Genomic DNA, 21,371 nt, shown 5'->3' with positions numbered 1-21,371 from the left:
TACTACTAATAAAGCCAACTTAAATGTATTTTTAAAGTATCAAAGTATGTCAGTATTTATGAAATTCAGGATGTTGCTATTTCTAACATTTTATGAATCAAGATAGGTTAAATTTGGTCAAATCATAAACCAAAGACCACATTGGAAATTAAAAGTTTATGTGAAGAGTGCCTAATGCACTGTGGTGGCCCTGAGAGGAGAGAGAAGCAAAGGGATTTAAAAGACAGCTTGGATATTGAATCATCACAAGTTCACAACTGATGGACTATAGGGGTGGTGAGGAAAAAATGAAGAGTAATGAAGATAATGGATGGCAAGAAGAGGCAAGAAAAATATGAAAGTTAGAAGAGGGGGAGTTAAAATGTTGAGTTTGAGATATTTTTAAAGCTTCTAAATCTGGGTATTATCTGGATTAAACTTATAATCATGCCCAAGAGTCCTCTTCTTTTTACATCCCCCCATTAGATCCCATGAGTTTAATTATGACTTTATGTAGATGACTCACACAGTCATCCAGTCTTAGTCTTCTGACCTTTCGGGGCTCATCACCAAATGCCTCTTGAACATTTTGAACTATACTATCCAGAGACATTTCAAACTCAATGAGTTCAAAAGAAAACTCATTATATTTTCCGCAAAACCTACCTCTCTTTGAAACTTTCCTATTTCTGTTAAGGGTACTACCAAACTTCTACTCATTTTGGATTTGCACCTTTTTGGCTTCCTCAGTTCATGCACACTCATCCCATACAACCCTCCACTTTTTCGTCTTTTATCTTTGTACCTAAGGGCATGAAAAAAAATTGATATTTGTGAAATGCATGTTGATTCATTGTTGGTTTAGTTAGTGTCTTGAAAGCTCAGAAAGGAAAGATTATACAGGAGGAGAGGATATGTCAAATATCCATGTAAAATCCATGTCAAATAGTGTAGAAAGATCAAGAGGACTGAGAAAAAAAGTTTGAAGATTTAGCAACTCAGATCACTGGTAACTCTGGATAGAGCAGATTCAGTTGAATGATGAGGTCCAAAGCAAAACATGAAGTTGATAAGTTGGTGAGAGAAGAGTAAGTGGAAGCAGTGATCACAATTTTTTTTTCAAGGAACACAGTTTTGAAAGGAAGGAGAGATATATAGGAGATATAGAATAATAGCTTGGCTGAATGGGAGGGTCAAGTGATTTTTTGTGTTTTGTTTTGTGCATGGAGGTGACATAGGCATGTTTGTAGGCATTAGGGACTGATCAAGTAGATAAAATGCGATTGGAGATTTGAAAGTGAGATAAGGCTATTTTCAAGGACAAACCTTCAGAAGACACAGGGTAAGGTGTTTAAGTAGAGGCATTGGCCTTGTGAAGGAAAAGGGTCACTTTTTCTTCTGGCTTTCAAGTAAAGGAGAAGAGAATGGGGGATATGTTGATTGGTCTTAAAAGGCACAGTGAAGGGGAAGAGTAAGCTCAGAAGAATAGTCTCTCTTTTCTTAGGGGTATATAATGCAAGGTCTCCTGCTGAGGGTAGAGTGTCAGTGAGGAAGACTTCAGGAGAAAAGAGATGGTATGGAAACCCACTGTGTGGAATTCAAGAGACTATGAATTAGGTGATAACAACAGCAACGACAATGACAACAACAAAAGATTACCTTGTGACAGTGAGGGCATGAGATTAGATCATATAATACTGATTTAAAGTGGACCTAATCAGAATTGTTATGTTACTTCCCCCCTACTATTTCAACAATCCAGCTAGCAGCTGCTGTGGGGAGTGTAAAATCAACAACAACCAGCTCACAGAACACTGAAAAAGCCCAGGTTCTTTTGATCTGCTTTACTAAGGAAAGCAACATAAAGGGGTTAACAAGCTTACTTTAATTCATCATACGAATACCATTCACTTAGTTCAGGGGAAAAAGCCAGCACCCTGAACTTCAGAACAAATACAAACATCAACAGACCAAATACAATTCATAGTTATCAACATCTAAGTTCAGCCTGGGAGCTCATAACAAGGCTGGCCCAGAGTCACAAGTGCCACCACTGCTTATGGGTCAGAGCTCCAAAAAAGAGAAAGCCAGCCCCTAGTTTTATATCTTTTTCAGGGTCAAGGGTGAGTCACACATGCGACTCACCCACATGACCTAAAATCATCACAAAGAGGAGACTTAAACCCATGTGGTCTAAAAGCCTCTGAAGTCCCAAACATGCCACTCAAACCCATGTAAACTAGGCCCTCCCTAGAGGCAAGGAGGTCATCAAGGACTCTCAATCTAATCAAGGAAACAAAGGCCAAACTCTTCAAGGGCACTTGGTTGAACTGAGTGCTAAGAGCTCATTTTGATGGCCAACACAGCTCCACTCAGAAATGGGTGAATAGTAGCAAAGTATATTTTGGCAAGACCTGAGTAAAAATTTTTCTAAAGGGACAGAAGTATTCAGGAGTAGAAGGCAATATAACACTGATCTAAGAAGTTAAAAGATCAAAAATGGTAAAGAAATAGAGTGAAGTCAGAGTAGGAGTGATAATCTTAGAGGAGGGGAGGGAGAAAAAGTAGAGGAAAAGCGAAGGGGAGAGGCATAGAGAGAGGGAGAGACAGAAGGAAAGGGAAAAGAAAGGAGAGGGACAGAAGAGACACTGAAGATCTTGGTAGGGAAGAAGACATAAAAAGTAAGGTATTGGGAGACAGAATTATAGGAGGTTGTGATCAGAGAAATGGATTTGTGAGTTATTTACTATGAAATTGGACTATTTGTCAGTGATTATACAACCAATATGTGTGTAATTTTCCTTGTGTGTGAGTAAGGCAGAGCAAAGTGAAATATCATGGGAGATGGGAAGAATGAGGAACTAGGAAGCCAAGGTGTTTGAACAAACCTCAGTCTATATGATAAAGTCTGCTAGTAGAAGACCAAGGAGTGAGATGGAGAAGTCTTTAAATACTGACCTTTTTTTTGAAAAAAGAGGAGAAAGAATTACCTGGGTACCACTGAGTAACTGCTACTGAGATCTGGATCTGGACATAAATCAAATTAAAGAAAACCTCAAAGGAGAAAGGATTGCTGACTGTCGATAAAAAGCGAAGAAGCCCTCAAGTACATTATGTGGCCACTAGGTAGAAGCCTAAGAAGAAATGGCCAATAAATGGCCAAAATTCTCATAGGATGAGAAGAAATGGATGAATTGTTATTTTTGTTATTGGAAGGAATAGTCACGATGATGGGATTTTGGAGCCACTGGAGTATCTGAGAGGTCATCCTCTGCTCATGAATATCAAAACTTCTTAAAAGGTAATAGGTATTAGAGTGGAAGCAGAAAAAGAACAACTATAAAAATTAACCAGTAGTCTATCTTCTGTTGATGAGACTTTATAAATTAATCTAGACTGATTATGTAAATAACAGGTATACATTTTGTCACTGATTTATACTTGTAGCATTTCAAGTCTGGTAGATTCTTGCCAGAGTGTATAATCTCTGAAATAGCAAGGCCAGAGTTTGTTGTATGCCATGATGTGGTAATATCATATAACTGAAGACATGGACTATTAGAAAAAAAACGTACTGGGCTTTTCAGACAGAAAGTCCAATTTCTGGCTACAATTCAATCAAATCAACTGTAGCTTAACCTGTTAGGACTATTTACTAATAGTATTTGTTTCAGAATTATCTCTTAGTATGCTGCAAGACCACAAGAAAGTTTCAACAAAGTCAAAATCATACCAAATCAAAGGAAATGTTATAAATGATAGGATATTACATGAAATTACAGGAATTTTAACCCAACATTTTAAAACATGGTGTCATCTTATGATGGAAAGAGCACTAGATTTAGAGAACAGGGACTTGGATTCAAATCTCCTTCACTGCCATTCATTTAACTTGGGCCTCACTTTCCTTATCTATAAAATCAGGTTTTTGAATTAGATAATAACTAAGGTCTCCTGCAGCTGCAAGTGTATGATTCTATGGAAAGGGAGGGGTGAGGGTTGAAGAGAGAGAGAGAGAAAGAGAGAGAATAGGGGACAGACACAGACAGATAGACAGAAGAAAGTAGTAAATGTACATACAAATATAACCACCCAGCAAATATCCAGTCTTGGTTAAAAATAAAACCTAAGGGCCACATGGGCTTAAAGTAAAAAATCATTTGCAATATATGGAAGAGAAAGATAATAAGCGCTTAGGAACTCTATGGCTGCCAACAAAAATCACTGCAAGGTGAATGAGAAATAGTCTTGCAGAATTTTATGTGAGACCCACTTAAATGAGATCCCTCAAGAGCATGTATAAATGAAAGGGGAACATATAGACATGAAATGGAACAGATCAGCTGGCATTTTCAAAGTGATTGATCCATGTTCAATTATAGTGTTATATTTGAACTATCCCCTCAGCTCCTGATTACCATGTGACAAAGTAGCAGTGACAAATGCTAAAGAGAGAAAGGTAGATAATAAAGAAAGCGGGATTGAAGTCAATCAAACACAAAATGAAAAATCTAAATAAGGAAATTTTGCTTTAAAAACACAATAATTTACATTAATAATTTATTATTAAGACCTCTTCCAAGAAAAAAGATTCCAAACGAATGCACAATAAAGATAACTATGTTTCTATAATACTTTAATATTTGTGAAAGGTGGCTTGGCAAATAGTAGGAATTTAATACAGTTTATAGACTTATTGACTCTCAAGAACTTTGCCAAGTACATAATACGAGCATTATTATCTCTCTGTTAATAGATGAGGCAATTCAGGCTTTCAAAAGTTCAGCAATCTGCATAAAAAGGGAAAAGGACCTACATGTCCAAAAATATTTATAACACCGTTTGTGGCAAAAAATTAGAAACTGAGGAAAGGCCCATCAACTGGGGAATGGCTGAACAAGTTGTGGTTTATGAATGTAGTGGAATATTATTGTACTATAAGAAATGATGAGGAAGCAGATTTCAGAAAAACTTGGAAAGAATTCCGTGAACTGATGCTGATCGAAGTGAGCAGAACCAAGAGAACATTGTAAAAAGTGACAGCAACATTGTGTAACGATCAACTATGATACACTTAGCTCTTCTCAACAATATAATGATCCACGAAATTCCAAAAGAATCACAGCAGAAAATGCTGTCCACATCCAGAGAAAGAATTATGGAGTCTGAATGCTGATCAAAGCATACTATTTCTACTTCTTTTTTTTCATGGTTTTTCCCTTTTGTTCTGATTCTTCTTTCACAACCTGACTAATGTAGAAATATGTTTAACATGATTATACATATACAACCTATATCAGGTTGCTTGCTGTCTTGGAGATGGGGGAGAGGAAGAAGGGAAGAAAGAAAATTTGAAACGCAAAATCTTATAAAAAATGAATGTTGAAAAACATCTTTAAATGTAATTAGAAAAAATAAAATACTATTTACAAAAAATAAGTTCAGTGATCTAACTCATACTAACTCATAGAGTTAGTAAATATCTGAGAGTAGATCTGGGACCATTCTTTTATCTACTATGTCCCACTACCAATCAGAGATGTTATTGTTACAATAAAAAAGTGAAAGAAAAAACTTCAGCACCTAACAATTCATATACCTATTTTATTAACTGTATCAAATTTCCAACAATTTTATGGCCTAAATGTATATTGAAGCTATCCTTGACAAAAACATAAGAAAAAACAAAGCAGGACATCAAAGATAATTTTCCACAGCTGATCGTATCTTCACAGTTAAAAAATTGATTTACACACATAGGAATACATCATACTGTGACTGTATTTTGTTGATTAAAAATAACTAAATGAACATCAAATAAGTGTCTATACAATGGAACAATGGAAATAATTTTGTCCTATGTTCACTTAATAGTAACATCATGCATGAACAAAACTTCTTGAACCACCTCCTTCATTAAGAACCAGCTAGGAGGAGCAGTAGATAAAGTTCCAGGCCTGAAGTAAGGAACACTAGCCTCAAACACTTACTAGCTGTGTGACCCTGGGAAAGTCACTTAATTCTGTTTGCCTCAGTTTCTTCATGTTTAAAAATGAGCTTGAGAAGGAAAAAACAAATCACTTCAGTATTTTTGCCAAGAAAACAACAAATGGGTTCATGATGGTGTTTTGCTTTACAATTTTGTATGTTATATTTTTGAAGGTTCCTTAATAGCACAATGATTTGTCCTTATAACAATGCAATGTCATATCATCATATCACCAGATCATCTGTTCTCCAGCCTTCATTCTCATACCTCCCCCACCCACCCATGCATACACTGTCCAACCTTGGACTCTGCCCCTTCCTCTGATAGTTAAACTTTCAACTTATATTGTCCCATACCAGGCCCCCACTACATTCTCTACTTTCTCATCATCATTCTTTTGAAGGAGTACAACCTCTCAATCTCCCACTTTTACTGTACCACTTTCTAAGTTATCTTCTCCCATTAGAAAATAAGCTTCTCAAGGGCACTATCTTTCTTTATTGATTGTGTTTGTATTTCAAGGTTTAACACAATGCCTATCACATATTAAATTCTGGTTAAATATGTTATCCACCCATCTCTGTCTCTGTCTCTCTGTCTCTCTGTCTGTCTCTCTCTGTCTCTGTCTCTCTGTCTCTCTGTCTGTCTCTCTCTGTCTCTCTCTCTCTGTCTCTCTCTCTCTCCCTCCCTCCCTCATATTATGATCTGAGCAAAATTTATATACTCTTGGTGTTCCCTGTATGTATGATCAGGCCAGACTTTTCAGAGGCCTTTCTTCTAAGGTAATCTGATATATTCTCAAGTATGATGCAAGCAGCACAATGTTATCTAAAAATAAGGGCAACTGGAAGACCTTACCCTTCATTATAGGATCGTTTCCAATCTGAACTGCATGATGATAGCCTTCATCCCAATGGTGAATAACTTACAGGAACATACATTTCTCTATTTTGCCTAACCTTACTGTAGTAATCAGAGGGGAAACCAACAAGTCGTTTTTATTCAGCTATTCAATAAATCTTGAGTGATTTTGATATGCGACAGATCATAGATTTATAGGTCATCAAGTCTAACGGCTTATTTTACATCTGAGGAATCTGAGGCACAGATAGGTAATATGAGCCTCGTCAAGACCTGACTCCTAATCTAGAACTCTGTCCTTTGATCTATGCTGCCATTCAAGATGACTTGATGGAAAAGAACTTTTTAAGGTAAGGGTTTTGTTTTGCTGAACCTAATTCTTTCTTCATAATCAACAAATATACTAATAATACAAATACAGAAATACAAAAACTTTGGAGTCAAGAAAGGAGGTAATATGTACACATATATGTTTATACAAAATAAGGGACAAATTAGGGATAGTGGATTTAGGTAAGGTATAATATTGGATGTTGCACATGAACTGTGCTTTGAATAGCAGTAGGAAGCCTAAGAGGAAGAAGTGAGAAGGGAGTGCATCCTAGGAATTAGAGACGGCCTATGCACAGGCTTCAAGATAGAAGGTGGAAGATTATATATGAAGAACGACAAAAAGGATGATTTCATTTCATCAAAGACTATGGGAAGGGGTAGATGTAATATATACAAAGGCTGGAAAGGTAGATTGGAACCAGGTTTCAGGAATATGAAATGTCAAGTCAAAGAGATTATATTTTATCCTAAAAGTTATATCAAAAAACTAGGGGTGGGGGTTATTTCATATGGGAGCGACAGTTTCAGAATCCCACTTTAGTCAAATTCTGACAGCTGTGTGGATGATAGACTGAAGAAGGAAGATATTCGAGGCATGGAGACCTATTAGGAGGCTATCATAATCATACAGGGGAGAGGTGATGAAAGTCTGAGTACGGCAATGACCATGTGAGTAGAAATAATGAGGATCGATACAAGACAGGATGTGAAAACCGAATCAATAAGCTATGACTCAGGGGGAGGAGGAAAGAATGAAAGGGACTGAGGATATTTTAAGGCTATGAATCTAGATGTCTCGACAAATATTGTAGCTTTGTTTTCAACAGAAAAGGAAGTCTGGAGGAAAGGAAGATTTTCGCAAAGGTACATTCAGATAATAGTTTTGTTTTGGAGGTGGTGAATTTAAGATACGTATGGGACATCTAATTCAACATATCCGCTAAACAGCAGGTGACATAAGACTGGAGGTTCTGAGAGAGACCAGGCATGGATATATAGATCTTGGAATCATTTCATAGAGATGATAATTGAACCCATGTGATTTGAGAAGGTTACCAGGAGACTGCAGAGAAAAAAAGAGAGGGAGCCCTGGGGCAGAGCCTTGGAGCATACCTGAAGTTAAGTGGCACTGTATAGGTCAAAAGGGGTTGAGAAGGAGAAGTCAGACAAGTAGGAGGAATAAGAAGAAGTTTGTTAATTAATAGTTAATAGTGGAAAATACATATACATTTATATACACACATACATACATATATACACAGAGATGTACACACATATATGCACATGCATATACCTATATGCATATATTTTAAGTTAAAGAAAAATAATGTGGTATTTCTAACGATAAGAAACTGCTTGCAAAAATATGTGACATTCATTCTAAATTAGTTTTATTGAGTCAGAATTATACAATTCTATTTTTGTTCATGTTACTCTTCTCACATAACATTCCAGTGTTCAGTTTTGAGAGGCTCTGCTAAGGAAGGAGAATCAATATATAGAATAAAGTTTCTCCAAAGAAACTACAAAAAAATGCCCTACCAATAGCAATTCATGAAAAAAATATCAGTGACAGCAATCAATTCTCCTCAGTCCTGGGTGTTATGGAAAGTGCTGACAGCATTCAGATAGTGTTTTGTTGAACTGCAATCACTTTCACTTTGGTTTTCAAGTTGTGATGTGTGGTTGAGAGCAACTCATCAATCATATGGCTAAGTGTTCAATAACAAGGCATGACTCTCAGGTTTGGCTTCTGAAAATGGAGGCAGAATTCAGGTGAAGGCAAATAAGTTTACCACATCTTCATGTTCCGTCCTTTTACTGTTAAGACCCCCCTATAGCAACTGCCTGCACGATGCTTTTAAAACCACTGTGGTCATGATTTTTGCCTTTGATGGTCAATTAGATTTGAATAGCCCATCTTTCAAGAACGATGTTACAAAAACACAGAAATGCTTGCAATTATTACTTTTGGGTGGTACTGAAAGTTATATTTGCCAGAATTCTTTGCTACCAAACATGGAGAATCAGCCTTTGATCTGAGATATACTGGTATTTTATTTTATCATTTAAATATTAAGACATATCCATTGTAAACTAGACCTTCAAGTTTATTTAATAAAATTCTACATATGGCAAAACTGTTTTGGATGCCATTCAACGGATTTCAGTTCCTAATGTGGATATGGGCTGAATTAGGAAAGGTCTACTGTCCAGAATAAGATTGGTGTTAGGTGTTCTATACTCTCTCCTTGTTAGATAGTAACACAATATCATGGTTACTTTGCAGTATCCCATTTTAGGAAGGACTGTGATAAAGTAGGTAGTGTCTAGGAGTGAATGCAAAGGTGAAGGAGCACAGATATCATGGTTATCCACGCCCCCCCACATATTTATTTAACTACATTATATTTATTTCCTTTATTTTGGTTCTGTATATAAGTATGTATGCACTCATTCTCTTCACTGTTAGAACATAGCTTCTTGAGAGTAGAGACTGTTTAACTCTGTACTTGTAGCCCCAAGACCTAGGACAGTTCTTGACAATTAGTATACATGCAACAAATGCTTATTGATTGGTAGATATTTGCACATTTATTTTCCTTAGAAGAGGGCAAAATGCTTTAAAGCAGGGCTTGTGCCATGAGTATCTTTATGTCTTCATTACTTACCACAGCGATTACACATAGTAAGACTCTTAAAAATGTCTACTGAATTTGATTTAACAGAATTATAAATTGGCATCTCATACTGTCTTCTTCAATAGTTCCTTCTTCTTCTTCTTTGATTTGGCATTCTGGGTATACTAACTTCTAAATTTTACAATCATTCTATCTTGCAAAAATCCTTTAACTTTTCTATTACGCAGTCCTCCAACCTGTGTGCTGGGTACAATAATACTTACTATTAGAACACCATTTATATACCTAAAGGCAGCATTTAGAGAATTCATCATTTGATGTTGTGGAAAGCACAGCTGAAATGAAACATGCTACAAAACTGCCAAGTGATGGCAGTAAGCTTGAATATTTTCATATGTTTATTATTCTATCAGATTACTCTTACTTAGAATGCTGAATATATCTATATCTATCTATACATATACATGTATATCACATATTAGAGACTACCAAACAATACAATAACATTTTGCCCAAAGGATTTTTCTGTGTCTCCATCAGACAGCATTTAAGTATAAGTTTGTATTTTTTGAGCAGTCAGTCTATGTAGGTAGAGATCATATTAATTATTAAGAACAATTTGATTTGCTTTAGATATCAAAATATAATAAATATATATTTTAATGTGCTCTTATGATATTGAAGAAGGCAAACTCCTAGAGACCCTGGGCCTTTTCTTAATTTATGCAATATACAGTAGAGTCTATCCAATAGTTTTATTTTTAATGTATGCTACTGATGATAAAATTTAAAAAAAAATAATTGTAACAGCCACTATAGTACTTCTAATCTTGGTTCTGTTCTCTAGTGACAAACAGGGGGAAAAATGTGTAATCCCTCTTCCACGTAAAAGCTCTTAGAATACTGGAACACAGTATTAATTGATTATTGATTGATTAATCGATCCCATTCCACCTGAATCTTCTGTCTAGGCTAAATAATTACAGTTTCCTTTCTGTCCTTGAATCCTCAAAGCCTAGTACAGTGCTTGGAACATAGGTTTACAAAGTACCTCACAAACATAACATTGTCATATTATTATTTTTATTACTAGTGTAAAAATCATGAGTCTGAAGAAGTCTTCAAGAGATATATGGAAGAGAATTATGATAGAAAAGTTTGTATGCACTGCAATATTCTCTGGTGAAACGAGCACACACTATGCATGAGAACACTGATACATCAAAATACACCAAACATAAGTGAATTTCAAATGTCACTCAGAAGATTCATGATAGAAGCAGAACTTATAGGAATCATTTTACAATGTTGTTGCCATTCAGTCATTCAGTCATGTTTGACTCTTTATGACTTCATCGACTACCGCATCCCAGCCCTTCCATCCTCCACTATCTCCAAAAGTTTGTCTAAGTTCATATTCGTTGTTTCCATGACTCTATTTATCATCTGTCTGTCTGTCAGTGTGAATGTCTATCTATCTATCTCATCCTCTGCTCTCTTCTGTTCTTTTTGCCTTCAATCTTTCCCAACATCAGGGTCTTTTCCAAGGAGTTCTCTCTTCTCATTACATGACCATTACACACGTGTTAAGCATCAGAAATAATATTTGAAGGCAGGTCCTCTGACTCTGGAGATAGTGTTCCTTCTCCTACAGCCTCAATAAGCTCTAGGGTTTTAGTAGAATGTAAATATGTCAAATTATTTTCCTAGATCCTCTCTAGGAAATTCTGATCAATGCCACTCCCAACTGAAAACAAGTGTGTTCCCAGTTTTGTGATTCAGGCCTGAGGGGCAAAGTGTACTCTTCTACCACTGAATCCAAAAAGCATTTATTAAGCATTCACTATATTCCAAGCACTGTACTAGGCTTTGAGGATACAAGGACAGAAAGGAAACTGTATTTATTTAGCCTAAACTGGAGACTCAGGTGGAATGGGATCGATTACTCAATCAATAATCAATTAATACTGTGTTCCAGTATTCTAAAAGCTTTTATGTGGAAGAGGGATTACACATTTTCCCCCTGTTTGGTACCAGACAACAGAACCAAGATTAATAGGTAGAAGTTAAAAAAGAGAGGAGTTTGTCAAAATGTCAGGGAAAAACAAAACAAAACAAAAAACTCTTCCTAACAATTAAACCATTCTAAAAGGGGAATAAGTAGCTTCTAGAAGTAGAGGGTTCACCCTTATTAGAAGCATTCAAGGAATCTGGATAGTTTCTTGTTGAGCATGCTTTAGTATAGGATTAATTCCTGATACACATCAGATTATTTGCCTTCTGGGGTCCCACGTAATCCAGAAATTGTATAATTCTATGATTCTGAAAAGTTCCTGCAAGGTACACTTTGTTATGCCAGGCACTAAACACAGCCTTATTCTTATCATAATTGAGACAATTACAGAATGGCAAAACTAAGTTTCATACAATGATTTAAAACATAAATGATTTTGCATCTATTATCCTCCTCTGTAAATCTGGCTAAAGTCAGCCATTCATCAAACATTTATTGTCTACTGTGTGCCAGACATTGTACTAAGCACTGGGGCTATGAAAAGAGACAAAAGACAATCCCTACCCTCAAGGAGCTCATAATCTATTGGGGTAAGCAAGAAGCAAAGAAATATCTATAAACAAGCTATATGCAGGTTAAATAGGAAATAATTTTGAAAAGGAAAGTACTATATCTAAGTGGAGTTGGGAATGGTGTCCTGTAGATGGTATTTTAATTAGGACTTGAAGGAAGCCAGGGAATTCAGTAAGCAGAGATGAAGATGGAGAGCATTCCAGGCATGGGGGACAACCAGAGGAAATGCCTAGAACTGTGAGATGGAGTGTCTTGTTCATGGAACAACAAGGAGGTAAGTGACACTTGACTGAAGTTTGTGGTGAGCAATAAGGTGTGAGAAGACTAGAAAAGTAAAAGGGCACTAGATTATGAAGGACTTAGAACACCAGAGGATTTTTGATTTGATCCTGGAGGTGACAGGGAGCCACTGGAGTTTAGATCTCTTTGGTGGCTGAATTATTAGGATGGATTGGAGGGGTAAGAGAATTGAAACAGGCAGACCAACCAGCAACCTACAGAAATAGTCCAGGTGACAAGGACCTGCACCAGAGTGATGACAGTGTCAAAGGAGAGAAGAGTGTATACTTGAGAGATGTTACAAAAGTGAAATAGGCAGACTTTAGCAACAGATGAGAAAAGGGGGTCGGGGGTTTAGAGATAATGAGAATTCCAGGGTGAAACCTAGGTTGCAAGCCAGGGAGAGATTAGGAGGATGGTATTGCCCTCGACAATAACAGTGAAGTTAGGAATTGGGGAGAGGGACAAATATATACAGGTTACAAAGCAGCTCTTTACCACCCAGTGAAGACAAAGACAATTTTAAAAAAAGCCCGGCTTAGTGATTTACACATTTTATTTGTGGCATTGAACACATTTAAATTGAATTGTGAATTGTATTCATATACGACATGGGTCTATATCATCTTTGTTTTCAACCTATAATTTGTAATATTTTTCTAACCTCTCATTGGTTTAGATGTCAAGTTCTTGAATACTTTCAGATTACAAAGATAATTTCCCTTTTCCCAATTCCTGTCAATCAATCGATCAACATTTATTAAGCACATACTATGTTCCAGGCACTGTGCTAAACACTGGGGATTAAAAAAAAAGGCAAAAGACAGACCCTGCTCTCAAGGAACTTCTAATGAATTCTTCTTAGAGCTTAAGAGTCTAAACCATACAACAATACTCTTTCTCAATTTGAACTATAAAAATAAAATCTATTTGCATGACTTCTATTAAATAATATTGTAGTGCTTTAGGAGACAATTTGATTTGCATTTAGCCTAGAAAGGTCATTCTCACATGTAAAAATGGTATAATTTCAGTATTTGTTCCAATTTTAATGTTTGAAAAAATTTAATGATTTTACAACAAAAACTATACTCATGATGAGACACAATAATGAACTTAATTACATAACTTATAACATCTAATCAATTATACAAAAGAAAATATTCATCTTGTCTACTATATAGGATAAGTTTTATTTTTTTCCAATGGAGTTGAGTTTTCTTTAGCTCCTCAATGATTCTATCTCACAATAATCTAGAACCCACTAGTTTTATCAGTTTCTCTTTTTCAGAAATATGACTGAATTAAACATAATTTTAAAAATTTCTCATTTATTTGAAGTTTACATGAATAGTCCATGCAAATATATTGCCATATTTATACTTATATGAATAGCCCACATAAACATATTATGAACAAATTATATTTAGGTATTTTCAGCTAAAATTTTAATAAACAAAATGAAATATACACAGAAAACATATTTCCTTTAATTGTACATTTGATTAAATAAAAAGTGTAAGACATTATGTTCTTACAGTTTAGTTTTCAATAATGATTAAAGAGTGGTTTAATTTTATGGTTAGTATTTGTTCACAGCACTACAGATCCAAAACTCAAAGGGATCATAACATCAAAGATTTAGAGTTAGAAAGGACCTCAGAATTCATCCAGTCTAATCTCCTCATTTTACAAGGCCACGGTAAGTGAAGTGAGTTAACCACAGGTCAGAAAGAGATGGGATTCAAACCTAATTCCCCACATTTCTCAAAGTCCAATATTCTTTTCACTGAAACATAGTTCCTTCCTCTTTGTTTTCCAAATAGACAACCATATCTGCAGTCTAAAACTTGCAGATGGCTTATACAGAAGTGACTTAGTTACTGAGAAAAAACTGATTCAGCACAGGATTTCATTACATATAAATTTTATGAAAGTTAGTATCCCCTAAAGTAATTACAAAGTAGTTACGACCACCTTAACTAAATTATAGCTATTCACATTTCTTTCTAAAAAAAATGTGTACTGATGGCATTATATTTACATCCTACTCATTATTAATCATTGCTAAGGGCCATTTCTTCAAATTCATTTGTTAGAAATCCATTTCACTTATTGAGAAAGTATAACAAACAAATGCAGAAATAAAGGAAATAGAAAGTAGGAAATAGTTCTCTAGGGTCATCAGGCATTTTTGGTCTTACCTAAAGCTGATTTTCATGGGTTCCAAGCATATAATAGGGATGAAAAGCACCTCCCCATACCTAGATTCAAATAGCCCCTTTTACAGTTTTGCTAAGTGGAGACACTGGAATTACTGAAGTCATTCAGGAAAAGGACCAGGTTTTGACAAGAGTTGAAAGGAATTTTATAAACTGAGTTCTACTGGGACAATAAGATCAGGGAGCCTGATTCCATCAAACAGGTTTCAGTTAAAATAAAAAGTTAGCCTTAAAGATGTATAAAGGTTTTTCTCTATGTAACTGACTGCGGTTGAGATTGGGAAGTGGAGGACATCACATCACAAAAGAACTCAAGTTCACCACTGGGTAATTAAGCTAAAAATATCCTTCCCACTACTTTGTAGGAATTGTCTGAACAGTAGCCAAGGGCAGCAAGTGGCAGCAGTGAGCAAAAATCTACTAAGAACAATGGGAGAGCAGGCCCAGAAGAATGTCCTGTGAAGGTGAGTGAGACTGAAAACTTTGAGTGGTTCTGCCTCACTTAAATCCAATTCACATGCAAGTCAGAACACAGCACTCATGATGTCATTGGTCCTCTTCAAGAATGAAGGACAAAGGGGCAGCTAGGTGGTACAATTAGTAGAGCATCAGTGCTGGAGTCAGGAGGACCTGAATTCAAATACGGCCTCAGATACCTGACACACTTACTAGCTGTGTGACCTTGCGCAAGTCACTTAACCCCAATTGCCCTGCCTTCCCCTCTCAAAAAAAAAGAAACAAAGAAGAATGAAAGACAAACAGAGTTATGGGGGCACCAGCTTTATGAAGAAAGCATCTTTCACACATTGACATCAGCAGAAGATGTTAGCAACTGTGTAGCATCAAAACTTCGAGTTGCTCTAGATATGTATCCTTGTCATGTGTTTACCACCATGATTATTCCATGGTCATCTATGTTCTCTGCCTGCATGTATTCCTTCTTCCACTAATAATGCAGTAAGCTATCAGTTCATCCTTGTGGACAGGAGCAGGCTTTCTTCTTACTCATCTTGTCATCTTGCTTTGCTGATGAAGTAACTATGTTATTTTGAACAACTATGTCTTCTGGGTGGCTGGTAAAAAGCAATATATCAGTGCAGATTTCGTGAGCTATGGTTTTGAATGCATGTTGACCTATACCCATAATGTCTTCAAAACAGGGAAGTATTCAGTGGATACGTCATGAGTGTTTGTACGTGAAGGGGCTTGCGGTAATTTCCATGAAATAGTAACTCCATCGGAGTCCTATTCCAAAGTGTCGTCACAGAATGGAAGAGACCAAGGATTCTAGCAAGGCTAATCAGATTCTAATAAGTTGGAAAGGCTTTAAAATTAGTTGCAAATACTACATAAATCTGCTTGCTTTCTGAGGACTAGCCAAGCACAGTATACAGAGGCTTATCACAAACACATGATATTCTTTGGCCATAGAAACAGATGGAAAAAAATAAAAGATAAATAGTCCTCAACCCTTTTCAGTCTTCCTCCCTTTTTTAAAAACTCTTTTATTGGTGGCAACAGTGGCAACACAGGGGAACGATTGCTAAGAATCATAGAGATTTTAGACAGTTTCAAAAAATAACTTTTGCTGATCTATGCAGGAGAAGCTTATCCAATCATTAATGAGTCAATATACCAATGAAGAAACTGAATCATATTAATACTGAACTTCTTGCTATAAAAGAAACTTAATACATAAGGAAGTTGCAGCTAAAAAGATTATATAGCTCATGCATTTCTCCTCCTGGGAATAGATAATGAAAAATTTTGTTTCATTTTGTACCCAAAGGCAATAAAAGTGCATGAGCACTAGATCAGAGGTGTTAGACATACACTGAAACAGATTAAAATTTAACTGGTAAATAATTAATTCAATAACAAGACAATAAAACATAGATAATATCAGTATGTGGTTTTCTAGGTCAATATGGGGCCCACAGGTAGTGGGGTCATTTTTATTTGAGTTTGCACTACTATTCTAAACCTTGTGAACTCTCTTTGGGCTACTTAGGAGATTTTTCTTTGGTGGGGGGGATGGGCAGTAGGCACTTCTTTCCAGGTTTTCATCCCTACTCTGAATAACAAAAGTGTTAGGCAAATAGTTTATACTTAATTCAAAGTTAAATTCTTTTCATTCCCCAAACCAAGAATTTGAAAAGTAAAACCATTAAGTTACTATAATAGCCTCGTACTTGTCCATTTTCCATTAATCCAGCAATTTACATGTTTATAATATTATAGAAACATATACTATGAAAGAAATAAGAATAATACACAAAGCATCTTACAGTTAACAAAGTTCTTAATCTAATTTAACTCAACAAGCAATTTATTGGATGTTTACAATATGCAAGATGCTGTCATAGGCACTAGTGATATAAAAGCAAAATGAAAAAATGAAATAAAAAAGATTCTATTATCAGACCTTGCATCCTATTGAAGGGACATAATATATGAATAAATCATAAAATACACATGCTAGATATACATATATAATTGTATAATATTATATATCATACAAAATATATATTATATAAAATATATTAGAAGATTATATTCTATATTATATTTTGTATATGTGCCTATGTAGGTATATGTACTCAAGTATCTGTATCTATAATTATTTATCTATGATTATATGATGATATATAAATAAATGATTTAAAGAGAGAAGAGAAATCATTAACCATTACAGTCAGCATGAGAGGTTTCTGAAAACCATCATATAAGATTCATGTGAGATGGTAAATTAACTAAGCCTTGAAGATAAAATTATGAGAGATGCAAGTAAAAGGAGGGGTGCATGCCAGGTCTGGGGGGGATAGGCTGTGTAAATGCATAAAATCACAGAGTTGGAAAATGGAATGTCAAATCCAAGGAATAGCAAGGAGGCTAGTTTGATTTGAACATACTATTTGTGAAGGGGGAAGTAATTTAAAATAATCTTGGAAAATTCTGTTGTAAAGGACTTTAAAATGCCAGACTGAAGAGTTTTTGTTTTATCCTAGAGGCAACAGGGAGCCATTGAAGAACTGTGAGGAAGAGGATGACATAATGACACTTACACTTTAAGAAGATTAATTTGAGAGCTTGTAGAAGATAGTTCAGAGGAGAAGGAGACAGAAGCCAGGGGTCCAGTTGGGAGGCTACTGCAAAAGTTCAGGCAAATGTTTAATAGGGTCTGAACTGGGGTGGCAGTGATATTAATGGAGAAGAAGGAGAAAGAGGGAGAGATCTGGAAATAAAGTTGATAAGACTTACTAACTGATGCAGCTCTGGGAAGAGAAATGAGTTGAGGATTCAAAGATGAATGCGAAGTTGAGAATCAGGGTGGCAGGAAAGATGACAATGTTCTTAAAAGAAATGGAGAAATTAGGAAGATGGATAGTTTTAGAGGGAATAATAACAAACCTGATAAAAAATCTTCACATATGTGATTCCACTACAGTAATCTTAAACATTATGTGAGTAGAATTTGTCATGAGCAAAACCAAGCAGACATGTATAGCTTTCCAGCACTCTTTAGAGCACAGGCTATACTGAGTGGGCCCTGAAGTAGTAAAGAAAGAATACATATCTAGACAGCATGTAAGTTAGCAGGAAAAGAGAGTTCTAGTAGATATTTATTTAATTTACACTCCAATGTACACTAGACCCTGGGGTGTACTGATACACGTTTAACAATTGACTTTCAGAATATGTGTGTGTATCTGTCTGTGTGTGTATATATATGTATATATATACACACAAACATATATATATACACACATATACACATACACATGTGTATTTGAGTATATGTGTGTATATATATATATATATATACATCTGTGTATGCATATGTGAGTATATATATGTATCAGCTATCTATCTATCTATCACAATAGTTCTATCATATCACCAAGAAGTCCTTACTGATGTGATTTGTTCCTAGCATGAGTTTGTGCTGTGGGCAAATGATCAAAGTAGGCTCTGCATTTAGGGTGGTGTCTGAAGGGGGTGGTGGCCTTGGAATTGTCTTCAACCAGTATTCTTTTATCAAAATTTTTTTTTCATGAAATTCTACTGAAAACACCTTGCTTTCTATGCAGAAGGTATTTCACATCACTGTCATAATATTTAAAATGGCAGATCATTTCACAATCATAAAAGCAATATGTTCTCTAGAATAAAGGGAGAAAAGTTGGATTTTGTTTGAAACAACCAAATCTACATCCATCATGAGAGTAAGGACTCTAGCCCAATGTGAAGGTCACATCTCCACTGCCCTTGAAGCAATTTTTGCACTGTTTCTTGTGTGGGGCAGCCAATGCCATTTTAACAAGGCTGCTGATTAAGAAGGCTTCAGAGCTCAAAGTCATTATTCTGATGCTGGAAGCATGTGCAGGTCTTGAATCATTTAAGTGATGCCAAGTAACTACCTAAACAAAAACACCATCACAACTTTCGCAACTTTAAGCTGCAAATCAGTTTCTTATACTTTAGACTTTTCATTCTGAATGAAAATTTTCTCTATATATCACATCTTGGGGCTGAATTTCATATACGGAATAACTTGGGGAAGACATTTGGTTCATTTACACCCAGCATCAACATCTTGTGGATGCCTTGGGGCAAACCTATTTCTTGAGCTGATGCACAATATATGAGAATAACAACAAATTTTAAAATTCAGTTTATGTAATAATCATAGAGCAGAGCACATAGAACCAAATAGTTTAAGGTACATATATAGCAGGAAAAAGTTTAGGGAAAAAGAGCCAAATATAAAAATCCATGATGGGAAAAAGCAGCATAGTCAAAAACTTTTTTGAGATATTGATGAGGACAATGGGCTAAAGAAGGACAAAATACTTGTTGGCAGATCAGTGCATTTAAAATAAGAACTAATATATTTAAATGTATTTCTCTGAATGTTATTTTGACCCCAAACTGTTATTCAATCAACTTCTCCGTAATTTATAATGTTGGAGAGTTTCCTGGGGTCAACAAATGGTTAAGTGATGTGACCATGGTCACACAACTAGTATATGTCAGAGGCAAGACTTGAACCGAAGTAGTCTTAACTATAAAGTCATCCCTCCATCAATTATGCCATATTGTTTTCCTTATTCATGAATATCACCCTTTAAATAATGTGTTTCATGGTTGACAAAGTATTTTTCTGATATCAACCTGTGAAGTATGACAAGTGTCCCCATTCTGCAAATTCAGAAACTAATTTAGAAACATCAAGGGGCTTCCCAGTGTTCTCAAAATTAAGAAAGGAAAAGGTGGGACTTAAACTCAGCCCTGGAGGTTCTAAATCTACTGTACTCCACTGCCTTTCAATGGTCTATCCTATATATGGATTGTCCTCAATATCATCAACAAAGCTTCTGGATTCCACTCCATTCTACCCTTCCTGATTGAACCTCCATATTACTTTAAGACTAATCTTCATTAGATAGATCTGGGCATCTTATTTCTTTCTCAGAGAAAAGTACTCAAATGGTCCTTTGTTGCCTACCAAAAATTCAAGTTTGTTTGCCTGTCATTTAAGGCTTTCAACAAGTAATGCTTACCCTCTCCTTTGCACCCAAATTACTTCATCTTTTTCTAAATTCTCTCCACAAACTCTTCATTTCAGATAAACTGGATCATTTGCTCACTCCTCCACATGTTCTTCCTCCTTTCTGTTTCTTTGTTGCTTCTATTCTTTATGCTTAGAATGTATTCATTCTTCTATAAGCCTGCAACTTTTGAATTTATCCTCATCCACTAATGTGCAACTCAAACGTTACCTCTTAAATTAAGGCTCCCCTGACTGCCCCAATAAATAATAATTTTTTCTTCCACATACTCACATAAAACTATTTTTATATTTCTATTTTGCAGTTAAAATACATTATTTCATGATGAAGTTATTTATGACTTCGTTACATAATGAAGACATTTATGTCACATTATTTTACTACTTGTAAACTCTAGGAGGACTATGGCCAGGTCTTATCTAAGCTTAGTATCTCCCCAAAAATCTACCACAGAGCCCTAACACACAACAGAAACTTAAACTTTTGTCATTGGTGAATTTATGGGATGAGACACAGTTGCGTACTAAAGTTAGCTAAAATTGGCATAGAAGAGTAAGTTGTTAAATTTTCATTATAAACATTCAAATTCAAGCCTCAGAAACTGGAAAACATTACAAAATCGGGCTTGATTTATTGATTGCTTAAACTTAAGAAAAAGGGAGAAATGTTAATAATGCAGATTAAATTCAAAAGTGTATCCTCCCCCCACATCCAGTCTATAAACAAATGCTTTATACTTTTATGAATATGATATTATGAAACATAAAGGAAAGAGATCATAGTATAGAACAAAACTTTAAACCAGAGCAAAAGAAATTCCTTACAAATATCTAAGCAAATTACCTTTTAGAAAACATGCTACATGAGGACAAGGGCTATTTGTAGCTTTGTCTTTGCATCTCCAGC

The sequence above is a fragment of the Trichosurus vulpecula genome, chromosome 1 (assembly GCF_011100635.1).
Source record: "Trichosurus vulpecula isolate mTriVul1 chromosome 1, mTriVul1.pri, whole genome shotgun sequence".
Lineage (NCBI taxonomy): Eukaryota > Metazoa > Chordata > Mammalia > Diprotodontia > Phalangeridae > Trichosurus > Trichosurus vulpecula.
The sequence above is the reverse complement of the archived record's forward strand: the minus strand, read 5'-3'. Positions refer to the sequence as shown.